This window comes from Monodelphis domestica, chromosome 6 (assembly GCF_027887165.1).
Source record: "Monodelphis domestica isolate mMonDom1 chromosome 6, mMonDom1.pri, whole genome shotgun sequence".
NCBI lineage: Eukaryota > Metazoa > Chordata > Mammalia > Didelphimorphia > Didelphidae > Monodelphis > Monodelphis domestica.
The window spans coordinates 263,908,762-263,919,547 of NC_077232.1; the positions used below are offsets into that span (position 1 = coordinate 263,908,762).

General features: G+C 41.2%; 1 protein-coding gene across 3 annotated transcripts in view; it reads right to left on the reverse strand.

Annotated features, from left to right (window-relative positions):
* The window catches only part of DAPP1 (dual adaptor of phosphotyrosine and 3-phosphoinositides 1), a 111,159-nt gene extending 101,162 nt beyond the window's left edge, over positions 1-9,997 (reverse strand). For 2 of the 3 annotated variants that reach the window (XM_056803157.1, XM_056803156.1), the window contains exon 1: positions 9,915-9,984. The gene's annotated coding sequence lies outside the window, so the exon portion shown is untranslated. Of the gene's footprint in view, positions 1-9,914 lie in introns of all 3 variants that reach the window. The other variant, XM_056803158.1, reaches the window with a different exon arrangement.
* Between the last annotated feature and the right edge of the window lie 789 nt (positions 9,998-10,786).

The window sequence follows — 10,786 nt, forward strand, 5'->3', positions numbered from 1 at the left end:
CCTTCCTGACTCCCTCACCTCCCAGTTCTTCTTGAAGACTTTGGCTTCTTCCCTCCTTCCTTGAGAAAACTATAAAGATACTCTTTTCTTTTCCTTTTTCAAGTCAAGGGTTTCAAGTCAATTGGGATAACAGGATGGGTAACTGAGGTAAGAGGGATGAGGATGTCCCTAATCTAAAATGAGGGAGAATTTGAGGGTTTGAGAAAGTAGTCCAGTCACAAACTGTGACTCTAAGACAGTTAGGGAGATGGAGGACAACAGCTGTTTAAACTCTTCTTTCTTCTTCTTCACAAAATCAGCAAGGTCTCTCAGCTTAACCCCAGAGAGGAAACAAAGTCCAAAGTCTTTCAGTTTCTCCTGGCCAGCTCAACTCTCAAAGAGACAACCAACTCAAAAGCCAAATTTCTGCTTCTTCTCCTCTCTGTGGCCAGAAACCCCCAATTCCCACTCCTGGGCACCTTCTATTTGGAACCTTCCTCTTGATTGACAGGCAGTTTAGGTCCCCAGCTTGTTTCTTGCATCTTGGCTTACAAGTTCTCTCTTTCTCCATGCCTCTACCACATTTATTAGTCTTTTTTTTTTATAGGAATCAAGATGTCTGCCTTGATTCTCTGTATTTACTTTGAAGTTCTTACCCCCCCCAAGATGGCTGCCCTATCCAGTCAGTTCCAACTGCCAGTCAGTGACAGTTGGTGATGGATTCTTTGTCCACTGAGGTGCCACTGTAATACAAGGGCAGAGAGTGAATAGAGTCTTCCCTCCCTACTGGGTCAGGGCCAGAGTGAGGTAGAGGTGGAATGGAGTCAAGTATAAAGAAAAAGGGGATGGATTGATTTCCCTCTCTCTTCTCCCTGGCAAACCCCACTCTGACTGCTTTCAAGATCACAAACTTCTGTTCCCTCAGAGACTTGGCTGATTTTGCTTGACACAGACAACTTCTCCCGCTCTGGGGAGAGGATTGTAACTTCTCTCTCCCCAGCTCCAAGTCTTTCTTCCTAAATATTATGGAGCCAGTCTCTTGCTCTTATGAAAATGGTTTATTTCTAAGGGAACAACACTAAAGGATAGGACAGATGAATTCAGGAATGAGGCAATAGGAAAAAGGTAGTAAGGAGTCCCTAAAATACCTGAACACCCTTTTCCCGAAGTCTGGCAGGTCAGGCTTTACTGACCTGACCCTTTGGGTCAGTTGAGATGGAGCCCTGACTTTCTGGCTATCCTGGCTACTATATCAAGTTCAGGACTTCAGGGGATTTTAGAGGAATCTTCTAATAGTGAATGGCTTTTGGTAAAGTCTTCTTCTCTTGGCTGTCTTCTTGCGGTCCTGGGTCAGGAGTCACAGGAAGATGGTACAGGATCAGAGATCTGCTTGGTTCAACCTTCTTGATAAGCTTCCCACAGAGAAGGTTCTCTCCAACTGTCCAGATCAGCTTACTTCCTCTTCTCCCTTCAGAATTCTCACTCCTTCCTGCCCTTGCCCCCATTCCAGCAGAATCCTCCAGCCTTCCAAGTCTTCTTTTCTCTTCAAGTCTTACAAATCTTCTCTTACACTACTCTGTAAAGCTCAGAGGCTCCTCATTGCCTTTAGGAATGGAACCCATTACACCCTGGTTCTAGCCTACTTCTCTAGGCTTTTTCCATGGATCTCCCTCACCTGCTCTATGATATACCTAGACTGGCCTTCTCATTGATCCCTGTACACAACATTCTGTTCCCTATTCTTTCATTGGCTATGTATGCCTCATGCCTGAATGCAGTTCTTTAGCACCCTACTTCTTAGAATCCCTGGTTCCCCTTACAGCTCAACTCAAGTCCCATTCCCTGTAGGAGACCTTTTCTGATAAGCCCCAGCTCCCCCCTTCCCATCTTCCTTAACTCAATACTTAGTATTTATATCGTTTCTATTTTCAAATTCTATTATGGTGCATACCATTAATTTTCAGTGATGGACAGTGAGCTTCTCAAGGTCAGGGGATGCTTAATTTTTAACTTTGCAAAAAACTTACATAAACTGATACAAAGTGAAGTAAGTAGAACCAGGAGAACATTGTACCTAGTAATTGTACTCAGTGATCAACTGTGCCTGACTTAACTATTATCAGCAATGCAAGGATCCAGGAAAACTCCAAGGGACTTAAGACTAAAAGGGCTAGCCACCACTATAAAAGGAACTAATGGAGTATGAATGCATGTCATTCTTCACTTTATTTCCTTCATGGCTTTTTCCCTGTATAAGCAATATATCTTCTTTCGCAACATGACAAACATGGAAATATGTATTATATGATAACTCAAATATAATCTATATCATAGTACCCGTTGTCTTGGGGAGAGAGAAGGGCAGGAGGGAGGGAGACAATATTGAGTGGAAAATGTTAGAAAATGTTTATTAAAAGTTGTATCCAATTGTAATTGGGGAAATATAATGATATGTATGTATGTACACACATATACATATATATTTATGCCTTTGCATCCTTAACACAGTACCCAAGGCATATAGCAGGTACTTAACAAATAATTACTGGTGGATTGGGGCTCAATGAAAACAATAGCATGTAATTCAGTGCAGTTATGGAAAATTGTTCATTAGGGAAAACTTTAGAGTGTGAGCAGAGATTAGGGTAACACAGGGACCAGCTAAGCCTCTCCTGATTTTTCAGCTACTGTCATGACATGCATTAGAAGCACAGTTCCAGCTGAGTTTGTCAAGAAGAATGCTGGAGGTCCCACTGAGTCATGTACAGACTGGCTCCCTTTTTGAGGGAGAGAGGCTGATTCAACATCTTGGGCTGTAGAGACACCTTAGATTCTTGATTCAGACATGGCCAGGAACTTGGTGGGTGGGAGGGGACAAGAAGCTGGACTTGAACAAATGAGTAGGTGGCCACCATATATCAAGCAGTATGCCACAGTGCTGGAGCTATACCAAGAAAAGTGACCAGTCTCTGGCTTCAAGGCAAGGACATAATACATGCATGAGAATGGGGAAGTTTTGGGAAGGAAATTTTGGTCTTGGGATGCTTATTGATGAGTGATCAATGAATTGTCACATCCTTTCTTTTTCTAAAAAAAAAAACCCATTTTATTGACATGTTTAGTTTTACATTGAAAAAATTTACTAATTATTCTTACTTAATGAGTTTCTTGTAATAAAGTAAAACAACCAGGCAAAACTAATAATATAGTGATCTTATCAGAAAGTACAGGCAATAATTCATATCAATTTGGCCAACCCCCAACTCCTTTATTTTTTTAAATGAACAGAAATCTATTTTCTCTTCTTCCCAACTCCCTACTCAATGGAGAAAAGAAAATATTTCTTATAACAAATATGAGGTCAAGCAAAACAAATTCTTTCAACAGATTTTTCTAACACTTAATAAACACATATTCATAATATTACACATACTGCATTTCCAATATACGTAAATATCATTTGTTAGATCATATATTCTTATATATGCCAATGCAAAAATCAGAATGACTGGTGATAGCTTTGTATGCAGTGGATGATCTTGGTGACTTTGATGTCTGGCCAAGCTCTAAACACTCCGAATTGTCTGCTTCAGCTGCCTTTATGACTATTGGAATATATTATTCTCATCTGCCCATTCTATCAGGGGAAATCTTCACATGCTTGGTGTAGACAACCCCTGCCCCTGCCAACTTAATGATGGATTTGTGGACCATCCATTACCTGCAGCCTGGTTTAACCCATTTTCAGACATGGTTTACTGGAGTATGGCTAATGTGTGTGCTACAACTTCTTGGATCCATAGGTGAGAGTTGGGTGAAGGTGGATACACAGCTCTGAAAACAGTTAGGCAGGCCATTGCACCAGAGGTGTGGGTCTTCCTTGAATGCCTATACACTCCTGACTTTTGTCTTGCCACTGCACTTCAATTGACTCTGGAAAAGAGAGTGAGACTGACAATTTTGGGTAAATCTGCTTCACTTAAGTTGAGTTTAGATATGTCAAGACATCACCCTGTAATGAAAATGGTTCCCTTTGAAAATGAAGGACAACCAATAACACACACATTATATAATCTATCTATCTATCTATCTATCTATCTATCTATCTATCTATCTATCTCTAGAACTTCATGAACTCAAATCTGTCCTAGTGTCCCCACACTACCTGTGTGACTGTGCAAGTCGCTTAGCCCTGCTTGCCTCATTTATAAAAAAAGAATTGGGGAAGGAAAAGGCAAATCACTTCAGTATTTTTGCAAAGAAAACCCCAAATGGGGTCACAAACAGTTAGATACTACTGAAATAACTCAACAACATCATTCTATGTTGTAAATCTATTATATCTCTGTAATGGAGAGTATGTTTTGCTATTGGTCCTCTGAAAACATTCTTTGTATTTCATTCTCCACCTTTCTTCCCCACCATACTTTCAACACAGCCTTCCGGTTCATCCCTTCAAGGCTATGGGCTGTGGCCAAGTTTCTTACTCTTCCCCCCTTCCCTGGCCTGAAGGGCCTGTTCTTCTCCCAGAGGTTGGTTAGGGAAGATTGAGTGGGGATAGGGGAGGAGGTAGGGGAGAGGAGAGACTATTCTGGTCATCAAGCTGTTCAGTAGTTTTCTACCTCTTCTCAGACAGAATGTGTGGAGGGGAGGGCTCTGAAGTGTTATTTGCAGGGAGGAGGCCAGTTCAATGGTCCTGGATCCTGAGTAGGGAGAGGGAGAAGAAGGTCAGGACTGGGCATCCTTCCCAACCCAAGTCCAGGCCAGAGCTTGTCTTCCCACCTCACTGGAGGAACCTCATGAGAAAAATCAGGAGGTGAACTCCAGCTAGAATGAGGGTCTGCCATGCTCTGCCTGGCCACCAGATTCTATCACCTATCTTCTTCCTTAGTGGAGTACAAGTGCTAACAGCCAACCTTCAAATAAAATCAAACCCTGGGGCAAAATCCCTGTCACCTAGCTAGTAGGGGAGATAAAAGAAAAACCAAACCAACCCCACTTGTTTCTCAGGCTTCTCCGAATATTTGCAGCACATTATCTCTACTCTGAGTATGTTTTTTTTTCCTGTCCTTTAACAGAAGGGTAAATGCTCTTTGAGTGGGGAAGATAGGGGCTTCCTCTGCCCTTCTCCAATGGCTTCCTGACTGACATCACAGATAGGGCACCAACCAGATGGGCCTGAGCCAGGACCTACCTCTTCCCTAGAAAGTCCATTCAGGATCCTTTCCTGAGTCCATGAGTTGCTTTAGTGTGGAACACACAGAACCCCAGGCATTCCCACATTGCTGGAGACTTAGTTTAACTTGGAAAAGTTGGGTCTACCAAGGTTAAGGAGCAGTCTGTCTCTTTGTGAGGCTCTAGCTGATACCCAGTCTTCTTCCTGCCAGAAGACTATTGACAAAAAAAGAGCTAACAACCTCCCTGGCTATAGTCTTCCCTTGTTTCCCCTTTTGCTTTTCCTCAACTCTTTTCCCCATCCCTCCAACATGACTCCATATCCAGGATATCTCATTTTCCATGTTGGCTCTCCCTTTAGGTGAGATAACACAGACCTCATAAAAACATATTTATCTACACATCTGACCTTCCAGATTCTTTTGTGTAACCACCTCTATCTAAGTCCTTAAATGGCTACAATGACCTGAGATGTTGGCTAAGGGAATTACCCTGCAAATGTGAATAGTTTCTATCCTCAACCTACACAATCACAAGGGTTGGATTAAAAAACAAAAACAATCCCAGTACAATAAACCCATAAAGAGCCACTTAAATATGGTTTGTTAAAGGAAGGCTCCCCATTCCAAATTCCTCCCCAGCCAGCCATTGAGGTAGAGTCGGCCCCTCTGTGGCACCCCAGAGGCCCCATTTTCTTTCTCTCCCTATAGCACCATTATCCTCACTCCTGAAAGAGAAGTCAAAGAAAAAGGACACTGAACACCCGGAGCTGGCCTTGTTCACAAATTTATTTTTAGAAGAGATTTTAAAGAAATTTCCTAGCCACCTGTGGCAATAAAGACCCTAGAGTGCTCTTTTTGTCAGCGACGTGGGGTTAGCTCCTAGCACACTGGCCATGTTCCAACTGGGGCCTCCATATTTAGCCTGTCTAAAACTTGCACATGAACCAGAAGCCACTTTTTCATTTCCTGATCTTGCCTGCAAAATTGCCTGAGAGTTTGAAGTCAGGCACTGCCATTGTCTTGCTCTGCAGCCCTGAGTTCATCATTCAGTCTTTGGGACTAGCCTTCCATAGAAGAGGATGATTGATGGGCAGCTGCTCTGGAAATTATTTGTAAGGGGGAAGAGATGGGGAAGCCTTTTCAGACTTTTCTGGCCATGTGCACACAATAAAGGCAAGAATGGGACTAGTCAGGAGAAAGAGATTGTCCTGGGCCCCTGTTTAGCTCTGTCTCTGGGCCTTTCTTCCTTCCCACTAATCTACATGAGAAAGAGCAGGGATTTTGGAACTGAGAAACTGGGGGACCCTGAACCCTAGAACCAGCAGCACTTTTTGAGAAGAGTGGCCTCTACCTGGATGATGCCTAAGTATAATCTAGCCAGTGACCTTCAGTGATGGAAAGGCACAAGCCTGGCAACCAGTTAGAGTTCAAAAGAAAGATGAAGGCCAGAGGATAGATAGAGGGCTCTGTTTTGTGTGCTGAAGAATTTGGTTTCTGGGGAAAAGAATGCCCTGCTATAGGAGAAGAGCCTTTTCAAGCCAAGGCTCTGAAGAGACAGACTTGCTACTTCTGGGAGGGGGATATGGGGGAAGTCAGGGAATTGGTTTTCTTCCTAAGCTCATGGCTGAGTGACTTAGAAAGGTCTGTTGCTCTAAGTCAGCTGTAGGAAGTTTCAGGGCTGTAGAGCCCACCCTACTCATCAGGACTTCTCCAGCTCCAGATTTCACCTCCACAGCTATGGTCTCAATAGAGCAAATGGAGTGACCCTGGGCAATTTACCCAACCTAAAATGGGGATAATCAAATCTCCCAGAGTTGTTGTAAGGATCAGATGAGATTATGTTTGTGAAGCACTTAGCACACTATCTAATACTGGGCCCCTAAGTATGAAGTAAGTGCTTAATGAAGGCTTGTTCCCTTCCCACTTGGGACTAAGGCTGCAAAGTCAGCTGTCTTCACCTAACACAAGGATAGAGGGACAATGAGAGAACCAAGAATGGGCAGCTCTTACTGAATTTAAATCTGACCTTACACAATTAGCTGTGTGGCCCTGGACACATCCCTTACCCTTGTTTGCTTCAGTTTTCTCATCTATAAAGGGATCTGGAGAAGGAAATGGCAAACCACTTCACTATCTTTCCCAAGAAATCCTCAAATGTGGTCATGAAGAGTTAGACACAACTGAAACTACATAACAATCAAAATTGATCATAACTTGATACACTAATCAATAACCAACGTCCAGTGGCCAAAAAAAATACATGTTGAAATTTTCTCATTCAACTCCCTGCTAATATACTCCTCTGAGATAGGTATGATTATTGCCCCCCTTTACGGGTGGGGAATCTGATATTTGTTCCAGCTTCATGTCTGCCAAGCTTACTTTCATAATCATAATATTATGTCAATAAACACACTTCTCCTTAGAGGGAAACTCTAGAAATCAGCTTGTCTTCTCAAAGGGGAAGGAGATTTCAAAGTGTGATCATAAAAGTCAGGCTAGTGGGACAGTAGAATGTGCTTACATGTTACACATATGTAGCATACAAAATAGGGAAAGTGCAAAAAAAATCAGATTGAAAGCATTTAGAGACAAAGGTAATATACATTTATCTAACACCAACTTTGTGCCAGGCACTGTGCTAAGGACTTTTGGACACAAATACAGGGTTGAATGGACAGAAAGGTTACATAGAAGTAAGTCATTGAGTGGCCGGAGTAATTTATATATTGAAATGATTTTTAACGATGTCCTATGCCCAAGAGTAGTCAATCTTGTAAAATTAAGCTCTTTCTTTTGGAGAAAGAGGCATTCTTCAATGAAAAGGCATTTTCCAAAATTTTACCAAAATCATCTTAGAATTCAGAACCAAACAAGGATGACTTTGCTTCAGCAGGACACAGCATATGGTCACTGACAAAAAACAAGATTATCTCTGGGCTTCCGGATTCTCCACTAGACCAAAAGTCATAATTAATTCAAATGAGTTTTTGTTAAAACAAAGCTCTTTTCTTTAGGTTATGATCCCCAGTGTCAAGAAGTGTATTTAATTTGGAACATTTTCCTAATTTAAATAAGAATTCATTGGAGGCTTTCACTATCTTTGGGGGGGGGGTGGAATTGGAAACTGCTCAGATTTATTTTCCAGCTAAATTTTGGGCCACTTGCAAATCGGTAGCCTGATATAGACTTGGTTTCTAGAGTTAACCACTAAACAGGAGTATGTTTAATTTCTAAACACATGATCCTTTTATTGGATGATTTTACCTAAAGTTGAATTGCTTTTGTCTCCTCCCCCTCAAATTTTCAGACAAAGCTACTTGTGGGGGAGGATTGAAGAAAAGGTTCCTTAAGTGCCTTCTTAATGCTCAAATGTGAATCTCTTGTGTAAGGCAAGGTATTGCTAAGTTAAGGATAAAAAAAATTGAAAAATGAATCTTATTCTATTATGACTCTAAAAGCCAGTTTCTTCCTTAAAACAACAACAACAACAACAACAACAACAAAGAATGAGAGTACAACTTGTCTTTTGGAGGATGACTCCCAATAATTATCTCAATTCTCTGCCTTATTTTGCTAACAGTGATGCTTGACTTGAACAGGCATTTTCCAGCCCCTTCTCTGGAGCTATTTAGAAGGTGTAGAAGAGTGGAAACAGCTTCATTCTTGCTCAATCTTAGCAATCTTTGTTTTTTATATGTACATCAATGCTGCAGGGAGCTATAATTTTCTTAGTGTGGGCACTCCTTCCACTAACACAGAATGCAACCCTCTTGTCACTTAGCAGATGGGCTTTTCAAGAGTTGTTCTTTGAAAAATCACTGCCACATGGCCAATATGATAATATAACTCTCTGAATTAAGTTGGGTTGGTCCCCCTTTAGAAAGCAGATATAAGGTGTCATCACCCTGCCTTTCTGTTCCATTGGCATTGTCTTTCATAACTTGGGATTTCACCAGAATGAGACATTAGTAGAGGAGTTAAAAACTATAATCTAGAATGGATACTTTGCACGAATTCATGGAACTTTGTGGACTACTCAGCTCTTGTGCAAGAAATAGGAATTAAATATTCTTTTACCTAACCTGTAGGTAGGTGAACTGAGTCCCAGAGCAGTCTAATTCTGCCTGCTACAGCAAGGAACCCGAAGCAACAAGGCCTCAGAAGTCTCCCCTTCTGGATTCTGGACTAGATTCTGGACTAGAGAATGGCACATTGCTAAAGAGTGTAGTGAACACTGGACAATTCATCCCGTCTCTGATACTTAGTCATTTCATTCCCCAAGTTTTGTTTCCTCATCTGTAGAATAAGGGCATTGGACTAGAGGGTGTCTAAGGACCTGTCCTCTAAATCTCTGATTCTATTACTTGGAAAAAAAATCTGCATCCAAACTTCTGTTTGTTCTCTTTCCAACTGGTAGGGGCAAATTACAACCTCTCCCTATCTAAAAGTGATTATGGGATTCATAGGATTATGGATTTTGAGTTAGAAGGGGCCTTGCTCATCATTGAGATTTTATGCCCCACTCCCTAGGACAGAGTAACATGAAACTTCTTTAGAATAAACGCAAACGTCTTTGTTTAGCTTTTGAAGCTCTTCAGAACCTAATTCCAACCTATCTTCCCAGACTCATTTGGAATTTCTCCCTTCGACCCTCTGGAATCAGCCAAACTGATTTTCTCTCAAGGTCCCTCAATTTCCTAACCCTATGCCTTTGCCCTGGCAATCTCCCATGCCTCAAATACATTCCCCCCTTACCTCTAACTCAGTTCTTCTCTTTCTTCAAGATACAGCTCATCACCACCTTCAGCATGAAGCCTTTCTCACCCGCTCAGCTTCTAACGCCCAGCTCCCTAACTTAGCCTTGTATTTAATTACTTTGTATGTATTTGTGTTTGTTCTCTATTTGTTCTGTAGATACAAGGTATCCAAAAAGTTTTAGGTCTTTTTTAGCCTTAATAGGAACATCATGTACTTTTATATGTTCTTGATAATAATAACAATAGCAATAATAGCTAGCATCTATATAGCCTTTTATGGTTTGCAAAATCCTTTATACATATTATCTTATTATATTCTTGCAATTACCTTGGGAGGTAGGTGCTATTATTATCCTTATTTTTGCAGATGAGAAAGCTGAGGCATCAGAGATTAAATCACTTGCCCAATGTCACATAGTTAGTAAGTGTCTGAGGGAGTATTTGATCATAGGTCTTCCAGATTCCAGGTCCAGATCTCCCCTTTGAAATAAGAACCAGGAGAACAATTTGTAATCAATAATATAGTGTAAGACAAGCAACTTTGAAACACTTCAGAATTTTTATCAAGGCAACAACCAACCAAGATTGCAGAAGACTGATAATGAAGCTACTCCTCCTTGGGACAGGGAGCTGATGGAGATCATACATGAAGATACATTTTCTATACATGATCTATGTGGGAATTTGTTTTGCTTGACTATGCACATTTATTACAAAGGTTTTTCTTTTCTCTTCACTTCATATAAGTGGGTTGGGGAGATGGGAGAGAAAATAAAATTTTATTGATTTGAAAAATATTTTAATGAATAAAAAGAATTCCCCCTTCTCCTTCTCCTTCCTCTCCTTCCTCTTATCCCTCTCCCTCTCCCT